General features: G+C 42.4%; 1 pseudogene; it reads right to left on the bottom strand.

Moving 5' to 3' along the window:
- Nucleotides 1–7,738: 7,738 nt before the first annotated feature.
- Nucleotides 7,739–9,620, bottom strand: LOC149748470 (mitochondrial intermembrane space import and assembly protein 40 pseudogene; annotated as a pseudogene).
- Nucleotides 9,621–24,284: the final 14,664 nt, after the last annotated feature.

The following is a 24,284-nucleotide window of genomic DNA, read 5'->3' on the forward strand; positions in this document are numbered from 1 at the left end:
AATAACATAAATGGAGTATAACCTTTAAAAATTGTGAATCACTATATTGTACACCTGCAACTGATAAAATATTGTACATCAACTATACTTCAATGAAAAAAGAAAGAAAATAAAATATGAGAAACAAAAAGAATACACAGGGATATACAATTTCTCTTCCAGAAATGGTGATGGGAAGACTGGCAAAAGAATGAAATTGGACCCTTATAAACCTGTTGACTGAAAAAAATGCACAAGCTAAAAGTTGAGAATTATGTTTTATTTGGTGGACAAAACTGAGGATTTAAGCTCGGGACACAGCCTCTCAGATCGCTCTGAGGCACTGCCCCGAAGAGGTAAGGGGGAAACCGGGATACAGAGGAGTTTTTGCAACAAAGACCAGGTAGTCAGGACATCAAAAGATTACTGTTAATGAAAGAAAACCAGACATCTCATGTTAAGGAATTTAGTGCTTTTCTATGTGTGGGAAGATGCAAGAGTCTGGGCTCACTAAAGTCATCCCTTTGATCTGCACCTCAGCTATCTGGGGCCAGTGTCGTGTGCTTTCTCATCCTGAGTCTCTTTGGGGTGCAAGTCCGGGGGTGGCTGTAGTGGCTGACTACTTGATGGTGGGCATCCTGTTTCTACCCTGAGTTCCCTTAGGGCTCACCACAGGGTGGGCCGTAATGTGATGGCTTGATTTGATCCTTTGTTTACTGATATGGGAGGGAACTTTGTTTTTCATTGATATACCATACACAAAAATCTACTCAAAATGGATTTAAGACTTAAACATAAGACCCCAAACTGTAAAACTCCTCAGAGAACACATAGGGGAAAAGCTTCATGACATTGATCTTGACAGTGATTTCACAAAGATGACACCAAAAGCACAAACAACAAAAACAAAAATAAACAAGCAGGGCTACATTGAACTAAAAAGCTTCTGCACAGCAAAGGAAAAAAATCACTAGAGTGAAAAGGCAACCTAAGGGTTGGGAGAAAATATTTGCAAACCATATATCTGATAAGGAGTTAATCTACAAAATGAACAAGGAACTCCTACAGCACAACAGTAAAACAAACAAAAACAAAAACCAACCAAACAAAAAAACCCAACTCAATTTAAAAGTGGGGCTTGAATAAAATAGTCAAATACAGAGAATTGAAAAGAAGAATGGTGGCTACCAGAGACTGGGGGGAGAGAGAAATGGGTATAAAGTTTCAGTGACCCAAGATGAATAAGCTCTTGAGATCTGTTGTACCACATTGTACCGATACTCTACAGTAATCTATTGTGCACTTTAAAATTTGTTAAGAGGGTAGATCTCATGTTAAGTGTTTTTTCCACAGTAAAATAAAAACAACAGCAAACAGACAAAAAAAGATATATAGTTCAGTTACATGTCCTATCATTTGTGTTATTATAGATATATGTCATGTATATACGTCATAAACATCCAAACACAGTGTTAATCTTTCTTTTAAAGAAATTAATAGAATAAAAAAAGAACTTTAAACTGTTTCCCCTGCAGTGGACAGCAGCTGAAATAGCTAACCGTTCTTTTAGTTTTCAGCTGTTCCTTTTTGCTGGGACCATTGAAGTCTCCCTGTGATGGAGCACGACCCTATGGGGCCTTCCCGGGACAGACTCCTCCCCCATATCCTCTGCTTTAGCTCCTCTCTGAAGTACCTAGATAATAGTATCTGATGCACGTTTCCTGAGTCGCTTTACAGATGTGAAAAAAACCCACCAAATGGAAGACGTTAATTACTAGATGACCATGAGCACATAGCCCCCAGGTCTCCTAGAGCCTGAGGATTGATAATGTGAACCCCTGTGACACCACCCTGTTACCTCACCATGAACCAATCAGAGAATTGTGCCCGAGCTGATCACTTACCCTGCGACCCCTTCCTCACCTGGCTTTTAAAAGTGCTTTGAAACCCATTGGGGAGCTCGGGGTTTTTGAGCTCTAGCTGTCCCGGACTACTACGTGTGTGGCACCTTACAATAAAGGTTGCACTTTCCTTCACCATAACCCAGTGTCAGGAGACTGGCTTTACTGGGCAAGGCTGAGCAGACCCAAGTTTGGTTTGGTAACATCCCCATGCATGTGTAGTTTAGCAGATCAGCCAAGAATCTGGGCAGAGTTTACAGTCAGATTTTGGGGTTTAGCCACTCTGCGTCTCCTTCCCTTCCAGGATTTCTTCCCTAACTTTCCATCTGCTCTGCAGGCCCCAAATTTTGTCACCTGACACTTCAAGCCGCCTTGAGCAGCCTATGGCCTGGGGAGCTCTCCAGGTTGCTTCAGGCCAACAGCTGCATAATCACAAATCTTGCCCACTAGGCTCCCTGACTTTCAAGGACTGACTCCACTCCAGTTTCTGCCTGCTTTTGGTCCTGCTCAAGTATATACACCCTGTGGCCTTTTTAAAAATTTTTATTGGAGTATAGTTGATTTACAATGTGCGTTCGTTTCAGGTGTATAGCAAAGTGAATCAGTTATACATATACATATATCCACTCTTTATTTTTGTTTAGATTCTTTCCCCATATAAGCCATTACAGAGTATGGAGTAGAGTTCCCATGCTATACAGCAGGTTCTGATTACTTATCTATTTTATATATAGTAGTGTGTATATATCAATCCCAGTCTCCCAGTTTATCCCTCCCCATCCTTATCCCCTGGTAACCATAGTTTGTTTTCTACATCTGTGACTCTACTTCTGTTTTGTAAATAAGTTCATTTTTTCCCTTTTTTTTTAGATTCCATATATGTGATACCACATGATATTTGTCTTCCTGTGTCTGACTTACTTCACTCAGTATGACAATCTCTAGGTCCATCCATGTTGCTGCAAATGGCATTATTTTGTTCTTTTTTATGGCTGAGTAATATTCCATTGTATATATGTTCCATATCCTCTTTATCCATTCCTCTGTTGATGGACCACACTGTTGTCTTTTTAATTCTTTATTATTATTATTATTTTTTTGCGGTACGCGGGCCTCTCACTGCTGCGGCCTCTCCCGTTGTGGAGCACAGGCTCCGGACGCGCAGGCTCAGCGGCCACGGCTCACGGGCCCAGCCGCTCCGCGGCACGTGGTATCTTCCCGGACCGGGGCACGAACCCGTGTCCCCTGCATCGGCAGGCGGACTCTCAACCACTGCGCCACCAGGGAAGCCCCTAACTCTTTTTCTTTTTCGGGTTTTATCAGTGTTATCTGTGGGAGGATTTGACCTCCTGCAGCTAGTTTGGTGAAATCGTTCCCACATTATAGAAGCCAGAACTCCTGTATATATTTTGTGTTTTTCCTTAGCAATAAATCATGAATGTTTACCTCTGTCCTTAAATATCTCCTATAACATGATTTTATTGGCTGCATAGTATCCCACTGTATGACCTATCAGAACTTATTTTATCACATCATTATGAGAGGTTTAGTTGTTTCTGTTTGTTTTTATGAGTAACAAATAATAAGATATTAATGGCCACTGGCCATTCACCAAAGTTGAAAGCAGCTCTTTTGCCCCTTTCCTGTTTTCCCATTTCTGTTCCCTTCTAACCTTGAAAGAACCTAATTAACCTGTTGATTCTTTTCCTAGATAAGAAGAAGTAAGAATGAAGAATTAAGTAAAGAATGACTAGCTCTCTACCCTCAAGAGACCCTCTTAGTAATCCTGCAGGCAGAGCACACGGACGAGATAACATATGAAGAGAGAGTCAGCCAGTCTGCACACAATGGAGAAGGATGCAGAACCCAACCTCCTGCCTCGATGATTCACTGAGATTCTTGCCCTCATTCTGTCCCCTCAAAAATTATAATGGCTGAGCAGAATCTTTGGAGTTGGCCTTGGGACATGAGTCCACCTTCTCCCCAGATTGCCAGCTTTTCTGATTAAAGCACCTTTCCTTCCTATTGACACATGCCTCTCGACTATTGGCTTTTGAGTGGCAAGCTGCTGAACTTGAGTTCAGTAACAAGGTGATCATGTGACAGTACACGGCACTGCCCAGCTTTGGGTGGCGCCCCTCACACTGTATTGTGTCTGAGACATCCGTAGGAGCACATCTTAGAATACACACAGTTCTGCAGAGCTGTGCTGTGCTGGGGCCATGTCTAGGAGCCCAGGGACGCTGTCAGGGAGAAGGAGGATATGAAGTGCTAGAGAATCCCAAAGAAACTATGAGTTGAAGTCTTGGAACTAAATGATATCTTTTCTGCTAACCCTGAAATTACTAGTCACGCCTTTATGTGTCTGCCTGTGGTGCTGCTGAGAAAGTGTGGACTACACACTGTACCAAAGTCACCGGCTTCTTTCTACCTTCACGCATCCCGGCTTTGTCTCTGAATCTCTTACTTTGTCTGACCCTTCCAGTCCCCTCCTTCTTCATTGCTCTCCATGCTCAGCTCCGGGAATCAGCATGGATCTGTGTAGGTCTCGGTCCAGAGAGTGGCACCTTGACCACAGGGTGCTTGTGAAGACTTACCCAGGGAAGAAGAGAGCATTCTTTATTGCTGATTATATTGAGGAACTCTCCTGCTGAGGAGAACTTGGGTTAGAAGAGAAAGCATCTTTACAAAAAAATGACATAATTATAGTTTCTTTACTGACATGGGTAAGTTAAAGATCCTTATTTAGCTAAGAGACCTTTGGAAATAACGAGACTTAAGAATTACCTTTACTTTTGGCTGTGTTGGGTCTTCCTTGCTACGTGCGGGCTTTCTCTAGTTGCAGCGAGCAGGGTCACGGGCTTCTCATTGCAGTGGTTTCTCTTTGTTGTGGAGCACAGGCTCTAGGTGCACGGGCTTCAGTAGTTGTGGCACGTGAGCTCTAGAGCGCAGGCTCAGTAGTTGTGGCACACAGGCTTAGTTGCTCCACAGCATGTGGGATCTTCCCGGACTAGGGCTCGAACCTGTGTCCCCTGCATTGGCAGGTGGATTCTTAACCACTGTGCCACCAGGGAGGTCCCACATTTACTTTTCTTTATATTCCTTTCTAGGGTTAGGGTAACATCCTGACTGAAATTTAAATATAGGGCTATAAAATAGAACAATAAAATACTTTCTATTGGAAAGAAAGAAAGAAAAAGAAAGAAATAAGAAAGGAAGGAAGAAAGGGAAAGAGAAAGAAAGAAGAAAGGAAGGAAGGAAGAAAGGAGAAGGAAGGAGGGAGCAAGGGGAAAGAGCAAGAAGGAAAAAAGAGAAAAGAAGGGTGGAGGGTGGAGTGAGGGGGAGGAAATACTTTGCGTGGCTTCTCAAATCAAAGCTCCTTCTGGGGGAAGCCAGTTGGGGTCCCATAAGCAAAATGCTTGATGTGTTGTCTTTTCAAGTGATCATTGATATAATATTCCTACAAGTGACTATATTTTAGACTGTTAATTCTTACTATATACACAGTTTTAGATCTTTTATCTCTCCATCTGTCAGGGAAAGAATTGGCAAGGGTAGGGGTGACTCATCTTGGTTATTTCTTCTAGTTCTGTATTATTTCTCTGGCAATATGAATATCATGGAATTCTACCTGATTGGGCAAAAAATCTCTCTGTGTTCTTTTCTTATTATTTTTAGTAAATTATATCTACCCAGAATTCATATCACTAGTGGAGGCTTCAGTTCTTAAAAAGAATTGATTAACTAAAATTGGTTCCATCTGTACTTGGTCCTGTTGAATATAACATTCACCCTCCTCCTAGCACCAGGTTAATAAAGATAGTGAGAAAGTCCAATAGAACCCATCCAGATTAATAAGGAAAGATGCAAAAGAAAAGTTATAGTTTGGCTATCATGGATCTCACTAATGTAAAGTTTATTGTTACCACCACCAATACAATCAGATGTAACCTTATTAAGAGGGAAACAGAAGGAGATTTCACATACACAGAAGAGAAGGTAGTGTGACCCAGGAAGCAGAGACTGAGTGATGTGGCCCCTAGTCCAGGAATGCCGGCCGCCACCAGAAGCTGGGAAAGGCAAGGGATGGATCTCTCTTATAAGACAGAAAAAGTGCAGCTCTGCTGACACCTTGACTAAGGCTCAGTGATACTATCTTTGGACTTCTGGCTCCGGAAACATGAGAGAATAAATTTCTATTGTAAGCCACTGTGTTTGTGCTAATTTGTTACAGCAGTTCAGGAAAGGAATACACCATGCAATGGAATGCTATATAGCAATAAAAATAAATGAATGGCTTCACACACAACTTGGATGCATCTCAAAAACATAACACTGAACCAAAGAAGCCAGAGTCAAAAGACAACCCACTGTATAAGTTCCATTTAGGTAAAGTTTAGAAACAGTCAGAACTCATCTCTGTTGTTAGAAGTCAGGACAGTGGTTGCCTGTGTGGAGGGGACATCGACAGCGAGGGGCATGAGGGGTGCCTGTGGCTTCAGTGATGTTCAGTCTTTACATCTAGGGTTGTGTTCAATTTTGTGATGGTTCATTGAGCTGTAATCTTATAATTTAATTTTAATAATTGATTATAATTTAATTATAATTAAAGCACTTTCTATATGTGTGTTTCACTTAAAAATTTATTTTAAAAAACGAAATGAAATCTGGTCCAGTGGCATCTGATGTGTCTTCCCCACCGTCGTCTCTATAGAGACTGTGGCTCAAGGGCTGGGATGGGAGTGTGGCTGCACCTGCTCTTTAATCCCCTTTCCCTTCTGGACCTACCTTGGCTTGGATTGTTTCAATCTGACGCTGGTGGCTTCTCTGCTATGCCATTCTCTGTGTAGATGGTGTGTGTGTTTGATTTGGGAGGGGGCAGCGTTCAGCTTCACCCTGACCTACCCTTTATCACAGAGTATTCCCTCAAAAGGGGGCAACTGTGTGTCCCGTTAGCCACACCAACAGTCCAGGTCTATAGCATCTGTTCAGGGCAGGGCTTGCTATCTCTTGTCCTGTGCCTGGGTGACCCGAGGGCTCCTGTCTCCCCCAGCATCTAAGCTCCACACTGGAATGCCTTATCCCCCCTTCATGTCTCCAAGAGCTTCAGAGATCTGGGCTGGGTGGAGGAGTAACTCCCTTTGGTTCTCTGGCACATCCCGCAGTGGGTCCGTCTCATCTTGCTGGCATGGGGGCCATCTACGGGGGAGAGAGAGGCCAATCTTTTTTTTCTTTTTTTAAATCAGGTTTTTCTTTTTTTATTTTAATTGATGAATTAATTTATTTATTTTTGGCTGTGTTGGGTCTTCGTTTCTGTGCGAGGGCTTTCTCTAGTTGTGGTGAGCGGGGGCCACTCTTCATCGCGGTGCGCGGGCCTCTCACTATCGCGGCCTCTCTTGTTGCGGAGCACAGGCTCCAGACGCGCAGGCTCAGTAGTTGTGGCGCACGGGCCCTAGTTGCTCCGCAGCATGTGGGATCCTCCCAGACCAGGGCTCGAACCCATGTCCCCTGCATCGGCAGGCGGACTCTCAACCACTGCGCCACCAGGGAAGCCCAGGTTTTTCTTTTAATTGACACCGTTTCCTCTCTCGGGTGCTACTTTGGTAATGATTAGGTCCCCACCTCTAAAGAACATTGCATCTGAACAGGCTGAGACAGAGCCAGTGTGAACAAAGACCCCAAACCAGGGCTTTTGGAATAAAAAGAACAGGAAAAAACAGCCTTTCTCTTCACTTACAAAGGGAGTCCCTCAGAGGGTCCAAAGCTCTGTTTTCCAAACGTAGAAAACCTGGAGCTCAATGCAACTGGAAACCAAAATATATCAGAAAAGAAGCAGAGGGCTTCCCTGGCGGCGCAGTGGTTGAGAGTCCGTCTGCCGATGCGGGGGACACGGGTTTGTGCCCCGGTCCGGGAGGATCCCACGTGCCGCGGAGCGGCTGGGCCCATGAGCCATGGCCGCTGAGCCTGCGCGTCCGGAGCCTGTGCTCCGCGACAGTGAGAGGCCTGCATACCGCAAAAAAAAAAAAAAAAGAAAAGAAAAGAAGCAGAGTGCTTCATCATATACTCAAGGTCTGATCATCCGGTCTCTTCTACAAGGAATGGCCCTACTCCAACATTTTGAAAGGAAGATGTTTGTTTCTATTTCACTTTCCAAGTAGGTATAAAATCTACTAAAAGGGATACAATGGATCAGAATAGATCAGCTCACTCACAAGAGACACCCCCAGATAAAGATTTTTGCTTGCTGAGATTATTCAGCACATCATTTCAAAGAGAATTCAAAACGCGCAGCTACATTCGCTGATAGGTTATGTGAGACACACATACATACAACCCATTTTTCAGTGTATATGTCAAGGGGCCAAGACCCCTGATCAGCTCAGTAAATTAGTTTGTACATTACAGCACTCAGAACAACAGAGGGAAAGACAATTTCTTGGAGAGATTCATGCGCCCAGTGCCCCGCGCCTTCCTTAGCTGGACCTCTCCTCTTCTTTGGTTGCCATGGCCTCAGAGGCAGCCGATTCCTTTAATCGACCCCCTGGCTTCTCCTCCTCCTCCTGGGGATAGAGGTCCAGGTACTTCTGCATGCACTCCTGCATGGCCCGGACCTGGTCTACACAGTCCGACCCCTTGACATCCTCTGTGCTGCAGTGGAAGCAGGGAAAGGCCGCCCCCAAGGCACGGGCAGTTCCAGCTGATGTCTCCGTGGGGCAGGATCAGTGCGTGCTCCTCGTACGGATCATTGGGGTTGTCAGCCACCAGCTCTGAGTTTCATGGTCTTCTTTGGTCACAACTATGATTCGATCCTTCCCTTCCTGCCGGCAATAGGCCATGGTGCAGCCGGGTGCTCCGACCTCACGCCGTGACCTCTCTGCTCCGGAGAGGCCAATCTATTTTTCAGGCACTCCTAATTCCCCTAAATAATTCTTCTAGCACCTCCTTCCTCTCTGGGCTCTGGGTGGGGATAGGTAGGGGAGAAGAACTTCCTGCTTCTCTGTAGAAGGAGAAGAGAGAAGCCTCTCATCATGAATGCTGGGCCAGATCACAAGGTAACTCAGGGACCTGCCCACACCCACTCCTCCTCTGGTGAGGCAGGTGGAAGCTACAGGTCTCCTTTTTAGTTCAGGGTGGGGGGAGGCTATAGATGACCTTGACTATAGTGGGGATACTCAGCACCTTTCTGTCCTTGGTATTGGATTTTAGTCACTAATTCTGGGGCAACTGGAAAAATCCCACTTGATCTGTTGTCCCAAGGACCACTGCCCCAATCTTTGCAGATAAAAGAATACTCAAAAGATGGGTCCAAGCAAAGTGTGCAGGCAATATTCTTTCTCCCAGAAGTATCTAAGAATACTAGAAGATTGGCTCCAATCTTTGGTAATTTCTATATTTTTATAAGCTTGTATATTTTTGTCTTGTTGGACCCCCAACTACAGTTGTAACTGGAGGAACAAATTATCTTCATATTCCTTGATCCCTAAAAGTTTACTTGTAATTGAGAATAATAAACCCTCATTCTACCTGCATTCATCTATGTTGTTACACTGGGCAGGTAAAACTTACTTTTTTTTTTTTTTTTTTTTTGCAGTACGCGGGCCTCTCACTGCTGTGGCCTCTCCCGTTGCGGAGCACAGGCTCCGGACGCGCAGGCTCAGCGGCCATGGCTCACGGGTGCAGCCGCTCCGCGGCATGTGGGATCTTCCCAGACCGGGGCACGAACCCATGTCCCCTGCATCGGCAGGCAGACTCTCAACCACTGCGCCACCAGGGAAGCCCAAAACTTGCTTTTTTGTCATTTGCAATTCTTCTTTCATGCCAAGTCTGTTTTTTCTCTCTAATCAAGTGGGTGATGCCCCATCATCATTCACTAGTTCCATGGTTTCCTGGAAGGACTCACTTGACTCAACACTCTGATTTGGCCCAAGGTACATAAAATCATTTCAGAAGATACTTGGATTAGTTCTCTCAACTTCTGTTGCGTTCTCAGGAAAGCATATTCTGACTTCTCTCTCCTCCCCGTTTCTGACCTTTAGTCAGTGCCTTCCACTGTCCAAATGCTTCAGGAAGCCAGAAGGTGAGAGAGCACAAGGAATCATGCCCATAAGGGTCAGCCTCCTGAGGCCCAGAGCAGAAGGCCGGGGGGGATGGATTGAGGGGTCAGAGCTGGGGAGGAATAGAGTGTAACCAGCACAGATGTCCCTTCTACTAGAGAAGCACAAAGAATCCAGGTCATTCCAGACCATTAAGGAAGATCCCATTGCTTTGTAGATTACACTAGTCACCGTCATTTGCCCCTTGTCCAAGCCCTTGTGGTTCATTGGAGGTGGGGCTTCCTCGGCTTCATCCTGTGCTATGGGGCTCCTGCCTAGGCGGGGCACCCTGACCGCTCCCCCAGCTCCATTCTCCTCAGGTTTGCCCTGTGAATGTTCCTCTCTGAGCTCCTGCCAGCTCTCCAGGGAAAGCAAAGGCGTGGAGGACGGGTCCTGCCATTCTAGGGTCTACAAATAAAATAAAATAAAACTAGCCAACCCTTTTCAGTCAGTTTGGGAATAAGCTTTTAGTAAAATTGGTCATGGTAAAGTTTATTTACCACATTTTAAAAGGAATTGATTCCTTGTGACAAAAATCTAGAAATTCAGAGTTTACCTACTGTCGCTTATTTCTACTAAGTCAAAACTTCCGGATTTTACAAGATTCTTCTGTCAGTTTTACAAAGTCTCTAACAAACATTTTTTCTGTGTGTAGAATTAATTGTTGCCGGTATTTTGTGCTGATTGTTTCTGATGGTGATATTATAATTTGGATGAAAAACTGATACTTTGTATTTATTTCTTTAATAATCTTTGAGAAAGTGTGTACAGTTTTGCCCAGGAATTTCAGGGCTGCAATATTCCTGATGATTGGTCTAACATTTTACTAATTCGGTTTCTGCCTATTCTTATCTTCCCTTTTCTGGCAATGTTCTAATTATCTATTAAAAAACATGCCTATATATATATGTATAGATAGATAGATATAGACCCTGACTTTTACCCATAAACATTTTATCATGAGCATTTCCTCAAACTATGCTATAGTCTGCCAAACTGTGATCTTAGTGGCTGTGTAATATTCCACCTAAAGGAAACACCCTAACTTCTTCAGGAGGCCCCTATTTTTGGACTCTGAGTTATATCCAATTTCTCCATATTATTAATAACACTTGGAAAATATTCCTATTTATTGTTCCACTATAACTATTCCTAGAAGTATAATCAGTGGATCAAACGATGTGAAATTTTAAAGCTTCTTGAACCATTTTTCCAAAAGATTTTCTTTGGGAAATAATTTTGGTTTTGCTCAAACACAGAGAAAAGGGGAGAAAAACACCCAGTGTTATACATCATAGCGTATGACTGTATTATTTTTCCCTGAAAAATGTTTAAAGTTGATATTAGAAAATGCTCACTTAATCATAAAAATCAGTGCAAACATTACATTCAACAGCACAATTCTCATAAAATGGCTTTAGTTTAGAGTGCCTCTGCCCCTTTAAACCCCTTTCTAGGCCCTGTTCTCCCCTGTCTCCAGGCGAAGTCTCCAGCAGGTTGTGACTTTTCTGTTAACTCACATGTAATCGAGAACCTCTAAGGTCACTGTGCAAAACACAGCCTCAAGGGTATCCAGTTTCAGTAAAAACAGGCTATATGCCCACATCTACCCATTTGCTTGAAAACAACAAAAACTCCTGTATAAACTTGTGTCTACAGGACTTAGAGGCTTCTTTGAGATGACAGGGCAGTTAGGCATCCTCAGGCTGGTGTTGTATGAAGACAGGAGCTGGAAAGGCAAGCAGCACTGCACCCAGTCCATGGGCAAGGGCCTCTGCGGACACGGGGAACACACCCTCCATTTTCACAGCGAAAGGGACATGAGTAGAGCCACACACCAAACAACCTCAGGAACATCATGGAAAAGATAGAGAAAAATGAGCCCAGAGCCTGACCAGGTGTCAGATTCTTTCCCGCAAAGCTGGACTTCCAGTCCTCCACTCTTAGTGTAAAGTGACCAGGAAGTAAACTGACATAGAAGATATATATATATATATATATATATACACATGTATATTCTATGTTTATTCTCTCTCTCTCTCTCCATATATATATGTAAGTACGTAAGTATGTATGTATATATATCTCCAAACACAAGGCTAAAGAGATTTCAAAGAATTGGAATAAAACAGATTTCATTACCTGGCCACAATGAAAATAATAAAAAAAAATCAATAATGGAAGGATAACCTCCAAATCTCATAGGTCTAGATTTATAATGAAAATTAGAAAATAGTTTGAATTGAATGGTAATGAAAATACCACACATAAAAAGTTGAGAAATGTAGCTAAAGCAATATTAGGAGGAAAATTATACACATTTAAAACAAGGAAAAGCTCAAACTTAATGAGTTAGGCATTCAAGGGGGCAGGTAAACAATTGAATAAAATCATTGTGGTGTGAATTAAATGTAAAACAATCCTAGTTTTCATCAGAGGAAATTATATGATCTATCAGGAGACCATTGCTCTAGGTCTTGGATTTCTCAGTCAAATTAATGGGTAGGTTCCTTATGAGGATTTGAAATGGGGTGACTTAGTCCATAACTGAGTCCTGTTCACAGAAGCAATGACCCAGGAAATTTCAAGAAAACCTGAAATTAACTTTATTCCTAAAAATTTTCCTCAAAAAATGATTAAAGAGTGTAACATTTTCAAAGTGAAATAAGTAGTTATGCCAAAAGCCTCCTCCACTTGGTACAAAATATTGGTGAACAATTGGCCTACACTCTGGATGAATGACTTAATGCAAAATGATTGTCTGTCTTCAAAATGTTACTTCCCGGACCGGGAAGATCCCACATGTCTCAGAGCGTCTGGGCCCGTGAGCCATGGCTGCTGAGCCTGCGCGTCTGGAGCCTGTGCTCAGCAACGGGAGAGGCCACAACAGTGAGAGGCCCGCGTACCACCAAAAAAAAAATTAAGGAAACAATCCCATTTACCATCATATCGAAAAGAATAAAATACCTAAGAATAAACCTACCTAAGGAGGCAAAAGACCTATACTCAGAAAATTATAAGATACTGATGAAAGAAATCAAAGATGAGGCAAACAGATGGAGAGATATACCATGTTCTTGGGTCAGAAGAATCAATATTGTCAAAATGACTATACAACCCAAAGTAATCTACAGATTCAGTGCAATCCCTATCAAGTTACCAATAGCATTTTTCACAGAATTAGAACAAAAATTTTACAATTTGTATGGAGACACAAAAGACCCCCAATAGCCAAAGCAGCCTTGAGAAAGAAAAATGGAACTGGAGGGATCAGGCTCCCTGACTTCAGACTATACTACAAAGCTAGTCATCAAACCAGTATGGTACTGGCACAAAAACAGAAATATAGATCAATGGAACAGGACAGAATGTCCAGAGATAAACCCACATACCTATGGTCACCTAATCTATGATAAAGGAGGCAAGGATATACAATGGAGAAAAGACAGTTTCTTCAACAAGTGGTGCTGGGAAAACTGGAGAGCTACACCTAAAAGAATGAAATTAGAACATTCTCTAACACCATACACAAAAATAAACTCAAAATGGATTAAAGACCTAAATGTAAGGCCGGATAATATAAAACTCCTAGAGGAAAACATAGGCAGAACACTTTTTGACATAAAGTGTAGCAAGATCTTTTTCTTTTCTTTTTTTTTAAAGAGTCCTTGCTTTTTAAAAAAATTTTTAATAAGGCTTTTTAAAAAAACGTATTTATTTTTATTTATTTTATTTTTTTTGGCTGTGTTGGGTTTTCTCCAGTTGCAGCGAGCACGGGCTACTCTCTGTTGTGGTGCACACACTTCTCACTGCGGTGGCTTCTCTTGTTTTGGAGCATGGGCTCTAGGTGTGCAGGCTTCAGTAGTTGTGGCACGCAGACTCAGTAGTTGTGGCTCACGGGCTTAGCTGCTCCGCAGCATGTGGGATCTTCCCGGAGCAGGGCTTGAACCCGTGTCCCCTGCATTGGCAGGCGGATTCTTAACCACTGTGCCACCAAGGAAGCCCACAGCAAGATCTTTTTCAATCCACCTCCTAGAGTAATGAAAATAGAAACAAAAATAAACAAATGGGACCTAATTAAACTTAAAAGCTTTTGCACAGCAAGGAAACCATCAACAAAACAAAAAGAAAACCCACAGAATGGGAGAAGATATTTGCAAATGAAGTGACCGACAAGGGATTAATCCCCACAGTATACAAACAGCTCATGCAGCTCAATTTCAAAAAAACAAACAACCCAAACAAAAAAAGGGTGGAAGACCTAAATAGACATTTCTCCAAAGAAGCCATAGAGATGGTCAAGAGGCATATGAAAAGATGCTCAGCATCACTAATTATTAGAGAAATGCAAATCAAAACTACAGTGAGGTATCACCTTATACCAGTTAGAATGGCCACCATCAGAGAAGACTACAAACAATAAATGCTGAAGAGGGTGTGGAGAAAAGGGAACCCTCCTCCACTGTTGGTGGGAATGTAAATTGGTGCAGCAACTATGGAGAACAGTACGGAGATTCCTTAGAAAACTAAAAATAGAGCTATCATATGATCCAGCCATTGCACCCCTGGGCCTATATCCTGAGAAAACCATAATTTGAAAGGATACATTCACCACAGTGTTCACTGAAGCACCATTTACAATAGCCAGGATATGGAAGCAACCTAAATGTCCATCGACAGAGTAATGGATAAAAAAGATGTGGTACATATACAACGGAACATTACTCAGCCATAAAGAAGAATGAAATAGTGCCATTTGCAGCAACATCGATGGACCTACAGATTATCATACGAAGTGAAGTAAGTCAGACAGAGAAAGACAAATACCATATGATATCGCTTGTATGTGGAATCTAAAAAAAGGGTACAGGGGCTTCCCTGGTGGCACAGTGGTTGAGAGTCCGCCTGCCGATGCAGGGGACACGGGTTCATGCCCCGGTCTGGGAAGATCCCACATGCCGCGGAGCAGCTGTACCCGTGAGCCATGGCCGCTGAGCCTGCGCGTCCGGAGCCTGTGCTCTGCAACAGAAGAGGCCACAGCAGTGACAGGCCCGCGTACCGCAAAAAAAAAAAAAAAAGGTACAAGTGAACTTATCCACAAACCAGAAATAGAGTTACAGATGTAGAAAACAAACTCATGGTTACCAAGGGGTGAGGGATAAATTGGGAGATTGGGACTGACTTGTACACACTACTATATATAAAATAGATAACTAATAAGAACCTACCATATAGCACAGGGAACTCTACTCAATACTCTGTAATGGCGTATATGGGAATAGAATCTAAACAAGAGTGGAGATTGGTGTTTGTATAACTGACTGGCTTTGCTGTACAGCAGAAACTACCACAACACTGTAAATCAACTATACCCCAATAAAAAATTAATTACTTAAAAAAATGGCCATGATTCCGTAACCCAACCGCCAGCTTGCCCCCCAACCACCACTCATCGCTCACTCCTGACGTCCTGGCGTGGCTGGCGTGCCGAGAAGCAGGGGTGGGGTGGGGTGCTCAGTCTTGAGTCTGCGCCTGAGCCATCCTCTCAGCTGTCCTCACTTCTCCAGCCTCTTCCTGTCCATCTGCTGGCCGCCTTCAGCGGCTGGAGGGTGGGTGTGGGAGGGAGCACACCTCCCTTTATGCTCTACTCTTCCATTTTTTCTTAATGTCCTGATTCCTTTATTCCCTTTTGAAATTGCTATCTTTGCCTTCTCCTCCCTGTTTATTTTTTTCTCTATAGCCCTTATCAACATTTAAAAATACTATCTTTTTTTTTTTTGGGTCTGTATACCAAAATGATCTAAAGCAACAAACACCAGATCTTGAAGTATAGTTAATTTACAATATTGTGATAATTACTGCTGTACAGCAAAGTGATTCAGTTATACAATATATACATTATTTTTAAAACAGTTTTTTCCATTATGGTTTATCATAGGATATTGAATATAGTTCTCTGTGCTGTAGAGTAGGACCTTGTTGTTTATCCATTCTGTATATAAAAGCTTGCATCTGCTAATCCCAACCTCCCACGCCATTCCTCCCCCTTGGCAACCGTCAGTCTGTTCTCTATATCCGTGATTCTGTTTCTGTTTCATAGATAGGTTCATTTGTGTTATATTTTAGATTTCACATTAAGTGATATAGTATGGTATTTGTCTTTCTCTTTCTGACTTACTTCACTTAGTCTGATAATCTCTAGTTGCAAGAGCTTGTTTTCTAAATCCCATTTCTTACAAAAAGGAACCAGGACTCCTTGAAGAAGTATCTGAAGCTAGGCCTGGGACTGGGGGAGTCTGAGGTGAGCCTGGGATATCATCTTGTTTTACCAGAAATCAATGAAGAATTCAGTGAAGGATAAACAGGGTCAAAGGACACAGGATTTGCTTTTCTATATTTATTGTATACCTCAATAACACTTACCAAAAAAACCCAAAAAAACCAACAAACACATGGTCTGGAAGGGGCTCCCACTGCCCCAAAATGGGTCAGTTCGTCAAAAAGAATAATGACAATAATAAGTCATAACAGTAAAAAATTGCATGAGTCCATATAAAATTCAAAAGCAAAAAGAAAGAAAAGGCAGAAGAAGGCAAGTTCTTATTTACAAATGCCGGTGAATAAATTTAGAAAGAATGGTAGAATTTTAAACAGCACCCCTGAGTGATCATTAATTGCTGATTCATTAGTGATCATTAGATAGATGATAAAACAATGAGATAAAATGTTGTGGGAACGGGATGTTATACACAAAAACCCTCATCCCACAGATTACTTACAGATTACACAGGTTAATTACTAATTAGATGGGGGAAGATGTGGTTTTAGAATTGAGAGACTGGTTGGTTCCTTATCGAAGTGATCTAATTTAACAGCACCAACAGTGAGAAAACCTGACATTTTGGAATTCCTGACGTGGTACATACAATAAGAAATATTCAATATCTTCTATTTATACTCTTACCAAAAGAATTTGGCTTGAATCTCATCACAAGGAAACCATCAGACGAATGCAGAATGTGGTTAATTTAAGAATCTGGCCCAGATTCTTAAAAAAACAGTCAATTATCATGAAAAGGAAGAAAAGGCAAGGGGTAAGTTTTAGACTAAAAGAAACTAACATTTAACATCTTCGGTGTGTGAACCAAATTGGATCTGGGGTGGGGCAGTACTTTAGATGACATCTTGGAGACAGTTGGGGAATCTGAAAATGATTTCTGTCTTAGATGACATTATTGAATTATCTCTGTAGCTATGAGAATGGTATTGTGGTCATGCAGGAGAATGCCGCTCTTAAGAGAAGAATGCTGAAGTATTTAGGAGTGAAGTGACGTAACATCTGCAACTTACTTTCAAATCATCCAGAAGTTTTATTTACATACTTATATACACATACAGATAGATATATACATACAGTTAATGAAAACCCGGCAAAACACTAACCGCAGATGGAGTTAGGCAACTGTATGCAGGTGTTTGATGGTAGCTAGAGAATATTGAAAGGTTGAGCCCTTCTGGGAAGTACAACTAGTCCCACAGTTCTTGGGAAAACAAAGAAAACAAAGTAATAGGTAAACTTTCCATGGGAGATGCTCTCAGGATACTTCCCAGGTCCCAGACTAGCTCCCTGTCCTGAGAACTCAGCTTCCCTGCAGGCGCCTCTACAGTGGGAACTTCCACCACCTTCTAGAGAAACTCCATCCCCAGCTCCAGCCATTGCTTTTGGAGCCCTCACCGCAGGCCTTGGGCTCTCCAGGTTACAACCAGCAGTGGTTCTCAGTCGCCCTGCCTCAGGGCTTGCTGTGAAGGCCTAGGAGGACACTCAGCCCCTGCCCAGGAGCAGTGGAGCTAATGCCCCTGGGGGCAACCCAAGCCTCAGGAAGGTGGAAACCCGTGGACAGATGTTCCCATCTTCCTGTGAGGCCTTCCTGAGGCATTTCCCCCCCAGGCTCTTCAGAGGCTCCCAGGTGGATGAAGCTCCACTCGCCTACAACAAGTACAGCTCAAAATATAGCCTCTGCTGACTTTTCTCCCTTCCCTGCCTCTGCCCACTCTCTTGCATCTGCTTCCTGAGATCCTCTTTCCAAATAAACTAGCTGCACCTATGAAACTGCATTTTGGGGAACCCAGACCAAGTGACCTACTCTGGGTGTTGGATTTATTTCCTCACCCACTGGTACATTCCTATCCCACTGGTACATTCTTATTGTATAATAACCACTTTAGCATGCTTCCTAAAGTCTGATTTAATCAAACTATACCAATATCAAGGAGCTGTCAGTAAAACATTGCTAAAGCACCTGGGCTTCAGCACTTCAGTCAAAGACCTTGAAGGTTTTCCCATTAGAGTAAAACCCTTTCCATTATTCCCAGTCTTCCAATAGAAGATGATTTGCTTAAACACACACACACACACACACACACACCCCATATACCCAATCTCCCAAGGCCAAACATTAATTTTCAGAGATTATTGTCAGAATTCATATTCGGGAAGATAAATCATTCCCTGAATACAAAATCAACTGCAAAGACCCAAATAAAGTTTCATCTGTTTTACAGCTACAAAGGAAGGAGATCACACTGTCACGTTAAAGACTAAGTGCTAAGTTCTGGTTGTCTGAGCATCTGTACGCCAAAGATGTCCATGGCCCCTTCCAAGGGAGGCTGCCCTTCACGAGTGGGAGGACAGCTGACGAGATCAGGATAGATATTGGACTCAGGGAGACCATCCTTCTACAGAAGATGTAAACTTGCTGAATTGCCCTCTGCCTGGAAGACAGGGAAGAGTCCTGGTTTCCCTGAGCCTCTAAATACCTGTGGGAATAAGCCTCCAGCATCTGAATAGACCAGCTCCATCTCCCACAAGAGAGATTTGAAATAGACTGTCTGGATCCAGCCATGTACAAGGACAATGTCAGATCACTTCTAAGGCCATAGTTTGAATTTTATCTTACTCAACTCGCCACTTCCCCCCAATCTGCAGGAAAAGTTACTGATGCTTGAGATGTCTTTACATAAAACTTTTCAATCTATACTTATACTAAATAAATGGGTTAAACTGTAAATGTCCAAGAGAAGTAATAGTTTAGCATATTCACACTAGATTGAAATCACTCAGTTAAATAAGTACACTGATGGATGAATGCATCCGCTTTTTATCTTTTACTGAATTATATAAACATGGTTTCAAAGCAAAAAAAAAAAAGAAAAAAAAGACAGTCCTTCCAAAGGACTAGCAGGCCTTGGCCTGGCAGTCAAAGATGAACTGTGCCATTCTGATTCCACTCCAGGGATGCTGAAAATAAGACACTGAAAATGTGACAGTTTCTCTGGATCATAAGACAGATTCAGTTATCCTCGGGGGGTGAGGTGGCCATTTTTAGGCATTTGCAAGAGGAGGAAGCAGAGAAAACTGGGGAGGGGAACACAGGCACAGAAAGAACCAACTAGGAGCAAGTAAATCCCTAAGACAGGGCAGAGAGAGTAGCCATGGTTTCTGGTTTCCCAATTTTCTTCTCTACTCCCTGTGAGTTCCACATGTGTGTCCCTTTCTTTCCACGTATGTCAACGAGGCTGCTGCTTATTAATCCCACCCTCTTCCTTTATACACTTAGTGTGAATGCGTCTCTATTGATATCAGTAGGGTTTTCAAATAAATGTACTCATATGGATTGAATTCGGGTTCTCTTATGCATTCATTTATGACAACCAGAGATCCAGGTAGTCGAGGCAGAAACTTCAGCAAGATAGCTCGTTAGCTTAGTGATAACGCCAAAGTGACATCCTCTCACACAGCGAAGTGACATTCGTACGTTGTTGAACTCGGAGTTACTCGTGAATCACTAAAACTGCAAATGATTAACTCGTGAATGCCAAGATTTCAGCATGTGTGTATATGTGTGTGCGCGCACGTATGTGTATATGTATTATAGTAATCACTGGTGGTAGGATTTTGATACACTAGAATTCTTAATTTTTTAAACTTTTGATGATTAGCATTTATTATTATTATATGTATTTTTAAAACAACAGCTATCTTATTCAAGAAAGAAAGTAGATGGGCCTTAATTGGAAAATCTATATGATTAATGCTTAGAACCTGGGTTGATTAAGAAAATGTGTAGCTGTAATTTATTTAAAATATCTATGATTTTACCCTGAAGTCTGTGTGCAATGCCACATGACAGCTTTCCTTCGTAAATGCCTATGTGCACGTTACCCTGGAGGGAACTGCAGGAGAGCAGTAACGGAGGAGAGGGTAGTGGCCAGGAGCAGACTTCTTGCACGAGTCTTCCCAGAGGGCATCTGCTTGCTGGCTCGGCGTACTGTAGCCAGCACTTTTAGGCTTTCACTGAAATGTTATGTAGCACAGTTAGCATAAAATAATGAAAATTAACATCACGCGACATTCTCTGTGATCTGGGCAGATCAGGAATTCTCCTCTGTGAACTCCATGCTTGGAGATTTACTAAGAGTACAAAGATAACAAGGCCTCCCTCTACTCCACGTTGTTTATCTTGGAAAAATTTCCTCTTCATCTTGTGTTATGCTTTGTAAGTCTAGTCCAGAGGAAAATAATATTTTAAAATATTTTAGTCTTAGGTCTGACTTTCTTGGCTAACAGATGTCCTGTTGGGCCCTTAGCCAACCGCTTCCTAGCTGTCCATCTGTGAACCCTTATACCCTGGCTTCAGTCACTGACCGTCCCCTGATATGTGCTTTAGCAAGATGGTTTTGGATGAAGGAAACCCCACTAACTACTATTTTATATTGAATTTCCAAGCAACTTTCAAGTTCCACAAGTTAACATTTTTTCCTTCGGCCGCAGGTCTAAGAAAGGACAACAGAGCAAAGAGGAATGGACCTTCCCCTTCTTGGTAACAAAACCAGTAACTGCTGGAACCCCAGGCCTCCCTCTAGTCCCATACCACTGCTGGCCTCAGCGAAACCCTGAGGCCTGAGCACTGCAGCTGAGTCTCCAGGCCGCGCTGTCTCATCACGCCCACTCAGCGGCCGCGTGCGGGCTGAGGCACCATGGCTCGGTTTCCCTCAGAAGTATTTTTTATTTTAGAATTCTGAAGAGTACAGTTATCACAGTCCTCATATCACATTAGCCGCTACGTGACCGCACAGAGTCAGATGTGCCCCCGCGGCCAGTGCGGGTCCCTGTGTTGTTTCCTCATCTTCCCAAGTGCTGACCAATCTGTTTATTCCACTGCTGTGGTCCTGCTTCCCGCCACTGCTGTGTGTTCATCTGAGTGGCTTTGATCCACGGTGGTTGACAAAAGGCACTCAAGTGATGTTGCTGTATGTGCCCACCAGGTGCATGCCAGGGCCACTTGAAATGCAAGTGAAAATGGAAGTTTCATGGCACATTTATGGAGCTACTGGAGTGATGAGTTAGCATAAAATCAGAAATATAGGATTGTTGGAAGTTGGACTTTTAAAAAATTTTTATTTTATATTGGAGTATAGTTGATTAACAATGTTGTGTTAGTTTCAGGTGTGCAGCGAAGTGGAAGTAGTTTCACTTTTGGGAGGGATTCTCATTCATCGCACAACCTGTGAAGAAGTGACTGGCAATTGTCTGGGTGGTAACCGGAAGAAGCTATGGGGATGTATGTCCTTACTGCAGGGGATTTCAAGTGAAGGAGCTACTGGGGAAGCACCTATGCTCCAGTGACCAATTTAGTAAGCACTCTCACTTCCGGCAGAGCAGTGCCTGGCTTAAAGGGATGTTTCCTGTAGTCAGAGCACATCTGTTGTCTGTTCTGAACTGCCAGGAATGGCCCATCACCTCCGGCTGATGACCCCGCCCACCAGGTCAGCACCACCTCACTCAGCAGGGCTCCACCCCCGCTGGCAGGCACCTTAAGCGGTCTCTAAACCAGCGAACTTCCTGCCTTTCTAACCTCTTTCTTTCTTTCACGCTTCCATAGAAGGATTTTGAAAAATTCTCCATACCTTTAAGTGGATATCTAATACTTTTCAATTTAGGTTTAAATAGTTGCAGAGGAAGTAATTTCCTAGGTACTGTAAATATTGACATGATTTATTGATTCTTTGACCCCTGAGTCAAATAAGTGTGTTGTTGATCTTCCAGTTATGTGGTATCTTTTCGTTATTTTTTTCTAATTTATTTGCACTGTAGCCAAAGAATATTATCAGTGCTTTGACATTCCTTGAGACTTGCTTTCTGACTTTTCACACAGTAATTTTTCTTAAACGTTACAAATGTGATTGTAAAGAATATATCTTCGGGCAGATACATAGAGACAGAAAGTAGATTAGGAGTTGCCAGGGGCTGGGTGGAGGGAGGAGTAGATAATGACCACTAAAGATTATAGGGTGTTTTGGGAGAGGTTATAAAAATGCTCTGGAATTAAATAATGGTGATGTTTGCACGATTTTGCGAATATACTAAAAGCTACTAAATTTATGCTTTATAAGGGTGGATTTTATGTCTGAATTATATTTCAATTAAAAATATATTTTCTGCAATTATGGATGTAAGCTTGTTAATTATTTTTCAAATCTTCTATTACCTTCTGATTTCATGGTCTATCAATATCTTAATTTGTGATCATCACGACACAAACACAAAAGAAACTTCGCTGATAACAGCTGCAGAATGCTAGTGGATCACCTCATTATTTTGAAAAGTGGTACATTGAAAATGATACATAAGGGAAGAAATCAAACAGGTGACCTACTTTTCCTCTATGAACTATACCCGTGGGTAACCAGATAGTAGAAGAGGGTGGTTTCTTTCTGTGGATGTAGTTTAGCTAACAGATAAAAGAAGGAAAGACTGAATCAGAATATCGCCTTTTCACAACCAGTGATGAATGAAAAGAACTAGGCTTTGAATATTTAAATAGTAAGTGGCAGATAACTTCAGAGAGAGAGAGAGACAGAAAAAGAGATGGAGAAAGAGAGATAACCTCCTGGAAGTAGACAGCACCACCTGTGAAGAAGTTTTCCTAAAAGAAGGTGGATCAAGCCCCCATTACCAGTTTGTAGGAAACACAGAGGCAGAGAAATAGGTTCAATGACATCTCAGGATTCAATCAGAAAAATCCATACTATGGTAAACTCCACGGGACAAATGACTCGGTTTCTTCAACAAGCAAATTGCAGGGAAAGAAATAATGTAGAAGGGGAAGTTACAGATTTAAGAGATATGTCAACCAATCCGAGTGTGTAAACCTTATTTGGATCCTATTAATTTAAATAAACCAAAAACAGATTTATGACATCAATGGACATTTAAACGTTGACTGGATATTTGATGCCACTGGAAAATTAACTCTTTCTTAGGTATGAGATTGGTAATGTGGCTATGTTTAAAAAAGAGTTCTGATCATTCAGAGAGTCATACTAAACATTTCTAGATGAAATAATTAGGATTTGCTTTAAAATAATATGAGAGAGTGGAAAGTGGATGTTGAAATAAGATGGGCCATGAATTGATAATTGTTGTAGTTGAACAATGGGTCCATGGGTGTTAACTATATTATTCTCTCTACTTTGTATACGTTTAACCTTTTAAATAATATTTTTTAAAAAGAAAAAAATCATTTTTATGTAGGAGTCTTATTACTATTCTCTGGCCTGATCTTAAGTAAACTTAGTGCCCCTATGTCTCTCTTATAAAAAGGAATATTTACACCCACTTATCAAATATGACTGTTGCGAATCTTAAAAAGAATTCATGTAATAATGGCCTTGAAGAGCTCTGAGCCATCTGGAGTAGGCCAGGCATATGACTTCTGTATTTGTTCAGACTTTTCTAATGAGTGACTAAAGATGACATCCTAGGAGCTGCGACTTGCCATGGAGCTCTAGGCCGGAGTTCAGACCAGGCCCTGTGGGTGTGTGCCTCTGAAGACCAGCTCGTGCCTCTTCTTCCTTGGGACAGCCAGCCTTGCTGTCCATGTCCCTGCCTCTCTCCCTTCCCAGCAAAACCAGACAGAGTTGAGGCCTGAAAAGGTAGCTTTTCGAAGGCACTTCTGACCACAGAGTTTCAACCAGTTTCTTAGTTTTGAAAAGGCTAAGCCTGGGGGTAGGGTCAGCCCGGTTGGGAGAGCGAGGACATTAAAACGGCACCACTCCTGGTCTCTCTCTCTCTCTCTCTCTCTCAGGTGTTTTCGGACTTCTCCAGTCTTCCTCACGGTCTTTGTGTCTGTCACGATGACACATAACTCTTAAGAAGATGCCACTGCCTGAGTGTCCCTCTCCCTGCTTTCGCTTCCGACCCAAACAGAATCAGCTCAGAATGCTGGTTCCATGGCACACCTAACAGGTC

The sequence above is a fragment of the Delphinapterus leucas genome, chromosome 9 (genome assembly GCF_059928025.1).
Source record: "Delphinapterus leucas isolate spDelLeu-1000000601 "Yukka" chromosome 9, BTC_Dleu_Yukka2, whole genome shotgun sequence".
NCBI classification, from domain to species: Eukaryota; Metazoa; Chordata; class Mammalia; order Artiodactyla; family Monodontidae; genus Delphinapterus; species Delphinapterus leucas.